The following is an 8480-nucleotide window of genomic DNA, read 5'->3' as shown; positions in this document are numbered from 1 at the left end:
TTAAAAATCTTCAATTATTTTAATAAATCATAATAATTTTACAAATCGAAATCTTCTTTCGAATTTCAAATTACCAGCATCGTATAAATGTTCGTCAAGTATATGCATCAAGCCTATGAAAGGCACCTCAACGTTGAAATTAGCATCAAAATCGTTCTTTAGAAGATAACTTCTTTACAAGTGATGCAATATTATACTTTGATCAAAATATTCCTTCTCTTTCTAATTCCAAACATTTCGAAAGGAAATGCCTTGGAAAAACATCATTGCTTCTTGGCTCACAAATTGCATGTTTATGTGATCAACGACCTTCCTCCAGATTCTCCACTTTTACGAGTGCATTGCGCTTCTGGGGACGATGATCTCGGATACCATACACTTGCCACTAAACAAGATTTTCATTGGAGTTTCTGTGAAAATTTTTTCCAGACTACTTTGTTCTTCTGTCATCTTTGGTGGGGAGATAAACATAAGGTATTTAATGTTTTTAAAGCGAATTTCCATCTCTTCATCTCCAATACATACCCTTGGTATGCCAGAAGTGATGGGATTTACTCCATTTATAATGATCACTCTTTCCAGATTGTAAAGAAATATGATTGGGAAATCAATAAGTGATTTTGCATTTTGGAACGATAATCAATAATAAAAGTTTTTTTGAATTTATTTTCGTATTTATAAATGGTAGTACTATACTCTTTACATTTTAGTTTTGTACTAATCGTACACCAGTGTACGTGAATATACGAGTGGAAACACTCTCTATATATATATATGTTGGTTGAACTAATTAGATAACTTGTTTGGATGGATGAATTTGATTTACCTAGAAATATTTGATTCCAGAAACGATTTCAAATGACATTCAAATTCGAATGAAAATTCATAATTATTAATGAACATGATAAAATTGATATATAGGAAATGGATTTGATACTAACTATTTGTAAACTCATCAAAATAATATTAATCATAGATTTCGTATCCTCGGTTTCTAATCCATAAATCCAAACATATCTTAATTTCTCGTAAAAATTCCAAGTCCTTAAACCCTAGAGTGAGCTTAAAATGTTTAAAACCATAAAAAAATTGAAAGTACAAAACCTCATTGTATTATTTCCTGGCAAAACAAATATGATAAATAATTAAATAAACTTTGAAAATCAATTTATATTTATAACATTACAAACGTATAAAAAATTTCTGAAGTATAACCCAAAGTCAAAATTTTATTACTCAAAATATTTTGAGTATCAAATAAAATAATCAATGGCCAATGCTCATACAATTATATTTACCAGTTCTAAATTATGAGGGATATATTGTTAAAAGATAGAAATACAAGAAATTTTTATCTAAATTTGCAAGCGAGTCTTCAAACATCTTTGTATTCCTACCTATCCAAATATCATAGATGGTGCTGCTAAATGAATAGAATCTAGCCAACTATAATCGTCTTGTTTTTTGTAATTTTTAGGGTAAATGTTACGGGTGTCTAAGTGATATATTATTCACAAAAACTCTCGTGAGATAGTCTTATGAGTCAATTTTGTGAAACAGATATTCCATTTGGGTCACTCATTAAAAAAATATTATTTATGTCAAAAGTATTACTTTTTATTTTCAATAGGTGCAGAGTTGACCCCGTCTCATCAATAAAGATCCGTGATAGCGTCTCTATGATAGAGTATGGTTAGCTATGATTACGAAGCTGACGTGATTCTATGCACGAAGCTCATTAAAGGGTTCTTCGGTTCCAAGAGGGCGGATAACGCTAGTAAAGTTCTGGGGATTCTTGAGAGATTTGGTGAGCCTGATATATTTGTGTACAATGCTTTCATTAGTGTTAAAAAAGATCTTTTACAAGTAATGAATTTTACCATGACCAAAATAGTGATACTCCTTATTCTCTTTCTAATATCAAATGTATTACAAGGATTTGAATTAGAAAAACACCGTTGTTTTTTGTCCCCTAGATTTCATATTTATGTGATCAATGACCTGCCTCCGAATTCTCTACTTTTACTAGTGCATTGCGCTTCTAAGAACAATGATCTCGGCTATCATACACTTGCCACTACACAAGATTTTATTTGGAGCTTTTGCAAAAACTTTTTAAAACTACTTTGTTTTAAATATATTAATCTGATGAAGTTTTGATTCTTCNAAATAAATAAAATTTTATGGTTATTAAATTATTGATTTATATAATTTTATTGTGTTTAATAATCCAATGATTACTACTAGGGCACCCAAAGTGCTTAGCTATTTTTGGAGTATTTTCTTTTCTAGGGCACCCAAAGTGCTTAGCTTTTTTTGGAGTATTTTCTTTTCTAAATTATATTACGTAACAGTGCCTTTGCATAAGTTGAATGCTTATTTTTATATTAGGGGTGTGTTGTCTTTTAATCTAAAATTTTAAAAATATAGATAAAGATATGATTGAAATTTCTTAATACAAAGTTTATTTAGGAAAAAAATTGTTTCATCAATAAATTATATAATGAGGATATTATTATAACTTAAACAAGTTCTACCCAAATCAATTAGAGGTAATATAGATTATCAGCTTTACGTTTCCCTTTTTTGTTCAAAATGAATAGGCAAATCAGCTAATTTTAAATCATTCAAATCATTTACCAAAGTACCGGAACCGATAATAAAATTATTCTTTACAATATAACAAATCACATTTGAAATATTAAAAGAATAACCTTTTATATCAAAAACATGAATAAAAAAAATATCATTAAAAAACGGAATTTAGAGATAAATTAACTTTTTCAATAGTTGTAGATGCAACTATTGCACAATTTCGAGGCCTAAAAAGATCTCATGATCATTTTGTAGCTTGCTGCTTGTTGACATCACCGGCATATTACTGTACAAATGTGATACACAATCAGTGTCCAATACCCAAGAAGCTAAACTAATGGAAATATTAGATATAACAAACATTAATCCGATTCATAATGTTTCTGATCTTGATATTCTTTGCAGTTCCTCCTCCAATGCCCAGATGTTGCACAATGGAGGCATTTTTGTTTTTGTTTTTTCTATTGATCAACAAAATCAATCCATTGGCATGTTTCTTTTTGGAGTTGCTGGTTGGGACCGCTTCCCATTACTTTCCTCGTTTTAGACCCACAACTCTTCTTGGCCTCATAAGAAAAAAACAATAACAATAACAATAAACTTATCTTCTTTCAGGATTTTGAAAGTGTACACTCCATCTTGTATATATTGAAGTTCACCACAAACTGTATGAATGAGTCAAATAAATATTGAAGTACCATATTCAAGGATAACTCGTTCTGTAATTTCATATCAAGGCTAGCCAGTTTCTCATGGAGAACTGTCATCTTCAATCTATGACTTTTGACTGAAGAACATCCCCTCGTATGGGTACAAAATAGCTCTCTAACAAAATTGTAGCATACACAAAGAACTTCTCACCATAAAACTCTTCTAGACTGGTATGACTTTCAGCTTCATGTTACATAAGATCATGCTATTTCTAGAGCTCATTCATCATTGATGTCATCATATAGCATCGTGCTTTGAGATCTTCATCTTTTCAATTCATGGATAGTCTCAATAGTCATAGGGTTCGAGCCATGTGAACCTTTGAGGGTACATTTTCGTAAGAACATATATCAGTTTCTTGGGATTCAAAATAATTTATAAATTCCTCAATCAATCATTATAGTTAGGTCAATTAATTTGTTCGTATTATGAATCGATATTATTGGATTATTCTTTGTCATTGTAATACTGAAAAATAAATAGAAAATATAAGAAGATTGTTTGATATTTAAAATTTTGAATCATATTTAAAAAATTATTTTTATGAAAATCTCATCAAGTACTCATTTATTTGTTTACCGAATTTATGCATCTATGTTTTATTCATCCAATGTCATACGTGTAAACAAAAAATACAAACATACATGTATAATTACAGATTATTATAGCCTTTTTAATTGATAAATCAAAATTTAATAAAATAATAAAAACTTGAATATTCACCTGAGCACATTAGTAGAGGCCCATGATCATTCACCACGCAATCACATCGCATTTAATTCAATAATCAACCTCCTAATTACATCAACATGTAATTGCACAAAATTCATCACATGTTATTCAATCGTTTCCAACTAATCGCGTCATTAATTGAAAATAAGATTAAAAAATTAAATAAAACAAATTTATTTAATTTATAATCAATAAATTTTCAATAAACTAGTAAAATCACCATTTACTTTATAAATATGCTTTTAATTGAAAATAAAATTAACAAATTAAATGAAACAATTTAATGAAATTTCCAATTAATTAGATTTTATATAAATTAGTAAAATCTCATTTTTACATTTCATCATATCATTAATTAAAAATAAAGATGTTTTAAATTTTAAAAAAATATCTAACAAATAAAATAAAAAAAATTAATTTCCAATTTGTAAATTGAAAAATCTCTAATTTATACTTAATAAAATAACTTTTATAATTTAAAATTTCAAAATTTAATCCTTAAAAATGGGTAAACCAAAGACTTTTTATTCGCCTCTTCTTTAAGTTTGATTTCAAATTACTAAAGAATACCTATATTTTTTCTAACTTCCCTCACAAATGTCATCAGTTTTATCAATTCTTATTAAATTATCGTACAAATTTTTAGCCATAACTCTATCTTACATTTAGAGAAAAATACATAAAATCAAGTGTTTAATTAAATGAGAAAAATAATATAATTACACTTCAAGTATAAAAATTGTCATCATTATTTTACACATCTATCATCTTCTTTCTAACCTCAATTTCAATGCATATGCTTAGTTTGCTAGTATTTATAATGGTATCTTGAGTAGCTAATGCCTTTGGACTCCATTAATTTAAAATCTGATCAAATATTACATTATATTTTTTATTTAACTTCTAAAAATACAATATATAAATTATTTATGAGAAACATGCCCCTCGCGAAGGATTTCGAATTCTAACAAATGATTAAAAATATAATTTTTGATGGAAAAATATATATTTTTTTCGCAAATAAAAGAATTTTTTGGACTGCAGGAGATAAAAAAAGATAAGAACAGAAAGTGTAACTCGCTGTTTGTATCATTATTTGCATGTATGCCTTTGAATCGATGAATTACCTGTGACCAACCGGTACATATATTTAGAAGATTGTTATTTGAAGTGATGTAAGGCCCTGTAATTAATTATCCGGTAATTTTGGCATAATTAGAAAAATTATTAAGTTGTAAATTAAAAAAATTAATTATGTCAAATAAATTCAAGAAGTGTGTTAAAAATATGTATTTTAGAATATCGGAGAATTTAACGATATAAAATACATATAGAGTTTAAATAACGCACGAGAGCAAAATAAATACAGATCGGGATAGATGGGCTTGAGCTACTATTTTAGTAATCAAATACACAATATATAAAAATACATATACATACACTCAACTAACCAAATAAGAGAAGGAAAGAAAAGAAGAAAGAAGTTTTCCCAACTCCATTCCCGTCACTTGTGTAGCGGCTGCGGGAAAATCGCGATAACTCCTCCGTCCGGCGTCCAAATCTTGATCGGTCTGAAAGGGTGTCTTCCTAACATCCTAAGCTTCGTTTAAGTCAAAAATCGCAAAGTTTGAGCAAGGATTCGGGTAGATCGTAGCTGCTCTTCCGGTGCTCTGTTTCTGCGCGACTGCTTCCGGTTTTTGGGTGAGCGTTTTTGGGTTGCTGTGATTTTGTATTTTGAATTTGTAGAAATGACCTAAAAAGAACTTGTAGCTCTATTTGTTAGCTTTCTTTAGCCGCTAGAATCATCAAATTTGGATAAGAAACGGAATTGATATGATTTTTCTATCAAAATGTGTCAAATCGAATTATGAAACTGTGCTGTGCAGAACACCTACTGTAATTCGAGTTTTTGTCAATTATGCGCTCGGATTCTGGACTTGTGATTCAAAATACAGTTGTAGATCTATGTGTTGTCTTTGTAATGATATAAGATTCGTTAAATTCTATTAAAAATTGAGATAGTTATGCTAATTTTTCCAAAACTGCTCAGTACGAGATTTTGTCCGAAAATCTGTTGAGTAGCAGTGTGTTCTTGAAAATTCTGAGAATAATCTACTAAGATTCTGAAGATGGTTTTAACTAGAGAAACTTAGATAATTGAATTATCTTTCATTCCCAATTGGCGGATATTGATTTGGATTAAAAATGAATTAGATATGAATTTTATGGTCATAGGTGCCGAATCTGAAACTGTAACAGAATTCATTTTTCTAGATTCTGGTTGTGGATGTTTATCCATGTCAAGATGATTGAATTTCTTGTTGACATCTTCTAATGAAATATGGGTTTTTAAGTTAGAATTCCAACCATGTATGATAAGTATATTTTGGTTAAGTTTTGGTTAAGTTTTGACCTTAAAACTTAGTATAGGTACAAGCTGAAATTTGGAAATATTGTATTGAATTGGAAATTTACTCGACTTGTTATATCATCTTATTGTTAGGACGAGGAGATCAAAGTTGAGCTTGTTGTCGTTATCAATCGGTATAGGTATGTTACAGCTTGGTAACATACGACGGTAAAACATAGATTATGTTTAATTGTCATTCTGTGTTACATGGATCGTGTTTATGACTTGTTGACTGTTGTAAATTGTTAAATGCCTTCGTTGTGATCTATGTTTATTATTATGACATATTATTGGCATTTAGCATTGGGCATACAGTTATGACATTCATGTTGAGCCCTATCGTTCTGGTTAGCCCATTGTTGATATCCGTTGTTATCTGGCACTGTTGTTTATCTCGGGATCATTGTGTGGCTGATAGGCCTATACACATGAGACCGTAGATATGATTGAACAATCTCGTGGTTAGTGCAGCCTTTTGAGGTGAGCGCTGGGATTGTGTCATCTAGTTGTTCTGTTGTGCCATCCTGTTATACCGTATCAGCTGTATGGAGGCCGAGTCAGGGGTGTTATTCAGCACAGATTGGCATACCTCGCATACTTGGCAGGGCGGTTTAGCTGCATGACGATGTAGCTCCCCTGTGTTGTTGCTCGAGCATTACTCCAGTTGTTATCGTACCGTTTGTTGGCTCCTGTTATCCCGATTATTCTTTGAGCCTTTCATGCATTGCATATTACATTTTATTATATGATTATGCATGATTTATGATTATTGTTGTTATTGTTGAACTGTTTCATACCAGAATCCTAACGTCAGTTGTTTACTGGGGGGCTGCTGTGGTTGCTATTGGGCACCATGGTAGATCTCCCGAGTCGTTTTGCAGCATCAGGCCGAGGTTCCGCCAGTGGAGCTCGGGATTGAGGTTGGATTGCTTGGTTCTGCCAGTGGAGTTTCCCAGTTAGTCTATATGTATGTCTTGAGTTTGTTTCAGTCTTGTATTGTAGTTTATTTGCCGGGGAGATAGCCCGTGTATCTATAGTGATATTTGGTTGTTTTTGTGATGTTCTGAGTCAACCCTATGATTCTGATGATCTGGTGAGTATGTGGTAAGTTTTAATTTCTGTTTAGTCCTGGCCAGTGCGGTTATAGGTTGTTGACTTCGGTTTTTGTTTTATGACTCTAGTTGGAGTATATTTTGATATAAAATGTTGCTTGAGTTTTTCGGGATGTCCTGCTTACAGGGAGGTCATGCCGAAATTTTTCTAGGCCCTGAGGTCCGTTTTAAAGTATTTTTAAACCATTTCCGCTGCAGTATTAAATCAAACCATTATTGTTTGATCATTAATTGTCGTTAGAGCAAATGGGCCTCACATAAAAAGTATATATTCAAGATGTTTTATGACTTTAAAGATTTAATTTTTACTGTTATTATTGACTATATTTTTTGATAAAATGATAAATACTCTATAGTACATAAATTTATGCATGTATCATGCATTTGTAATTTATTTAGTATTTATATTTTCAAAAATTACGTCAAATAAGTAAAAAAAAAATTCTAGAAGTTCAGTTTTATAAATAATCATACTTGATGGAAAATTTTTAGAAATTTTAGAAATTCATAAAATAAAAAAATTAAGAGAAAATTGCAATTTTGAATATAAGTCCGCTTCTTTGTGATTTTGGTCTCATATGTTATCAAATTTCAGTTTTAGTCATGTAATTTTTTTGGTGATTTTAGTATTTTTTTATCGGGAGTAGTGAGTGACACCATACACGTTAACATTTTATCGATGCTACATCAAAAAGATGAAAATTCAAAATAAAAATAAGAAAGAAAATATAATAAGATCGAAATTTGACAACATATATGTGAGTTAAAAAGCAAAAACAAATATATGCGACCCAATATTGGAACTTTAATTTTGCATAATGTGATTCATAACAACTATGATTTTAATTAAGATATTGTTAAGTGCTATNTGGTGAAATTGATAGAGTACATTTTGTGATACCCAAGTTTATGCGTGTATA

General features: G+C 30.2%; 1 long non-coding RNA gene across 1 annotated transcript; it reads left to right on the top strand.

Moving 5' to 3' along the window:
* Nucleotides 1–5496: 5496 nt before the first annotated feature.
* On the top strand, nucleotides 5497–7720 carry LOC140972293 (uncharacterized). The gene is made up of 3 exons (XR_012174487.1): nucleotides 5497–5739; nucleotides 6542–6588; nucleotides 7309–7720. It is a non-coding gene; the product is annotated as an uncharacterized lncRNA (long non-coding RNA).
* The last annotated feature ends 760 nt before the right edge of the window (nucleotides 7721–8480 follow it).

Source organism: Primulina huaijiensis, chromosome 3, assembly GCF_012295235.1.
Source record: "Primulina huaijiensis isolate GDHJ02 chromosome 3, ASM1229523v2, whole genome shotgun sequence".
Classification (NCBI taxonomy): domain Eukaryota; kingdom Viridiplantae; phylum Streptophyta; class Magnoliopsida; order Lamiales; family Gesneriaceae; genus Primulina; species Primulina huaijiensis.
The sequence above is the reverse complement of the archived record's forward strand: the minus strand, read 5'-3'. Positions and strand labels throughout refer to the sequence as shown.